We start from the raw sequence: 688 nt of genomic DNA on the forward strand, positions 1-688 counted from the left end.
ATGATCTAACTGGTCACAGAAAGATATTTTCAACTCCAGAACTCATGTTCCAAAGATAAAGTTTTTTTTAAAAAAAATCATTTTCACTTCATGAAAATTAGAATGCTGAATCAATATTACTGAGATTCCTCTCATAACTCATTTTTTAAATGATCAATTCTTTGTCTTGTATCCAACCTTAATGCTTATCAATACTACCTTCACTGTCTTAGCTATTATAGTATCCTCTCTTATAATGTATCAAAACTCATACTGGACAATGAGTTTTGGGTTGAAAAAGAGGATTTAGTTTTTGTACCTGTCTATAAGTCTTAGTCCAGACATTAAACAAAATATAGGCCAGTTTTATCAAATAATCCATCTGAAAAGGCAAGTCGCAGCGGGGAAAGAACTACATTAGGTTTTACAAAATCTATGTTCTGGTCTATGCCTTGCTCTTCCAAGTATGAACAGGCTAAGGTATGAGATATCTGATCCTCAGTTAACCTGTGTAAAAAGGAAAGAAAAGGTCCAAAGAGGTAGGGGAAGTGGGAGGGGAAGGGAAAATGAAAGAAGGGAAAGGAAAAATTATGAGAAAAGGAAAAAATGGAAACAATGTCTTTGTAAATAGGGAAGGGTGGAGGGGGTGAAGGGAGGGTAGGGAATGGGGAAAAAATAAGAACAAAGATATATCATGTACAGGTACAAG

At 34.9% G+C, this 688-nt stretch overlaps 1 non-coding gene across 1 annotated transcript; it reads right to left on the reverse strand.

Moving 5' to 3' along the window:
• Positions 1–219: 219 nt before the first annotated feature.
• On the reverse strand, positions 220–347 carry LOC147821479 (small nucleolar RNA SNORA40). Its single transcript, XR_015446991.1, has one exon. It is a non-coding gene; the product is annotated as a small nucleolar RNA SNORA40 (small nucleolar RNA).
• Positions 348–688: the final 341 nt, after the last annotated feature.

Source organism: Heterocephalus glaber, unplaced genomic scaffold (assembly GCF_053883595.1).
Source record: "Heterocephalus glaber isolate CG9 unplaced genomic scaffold, H.glaber_assembly_v1.0 deba00001733, whole genome shotgun sequence".
Classification (NCBI taxonomy): domain Eukaryota; kingdom Metazoa; phylum Chordata; class Mammalia; order Rodentia; family Bathyergidae; genus Heterocephalus; species Heterocephalus glaber.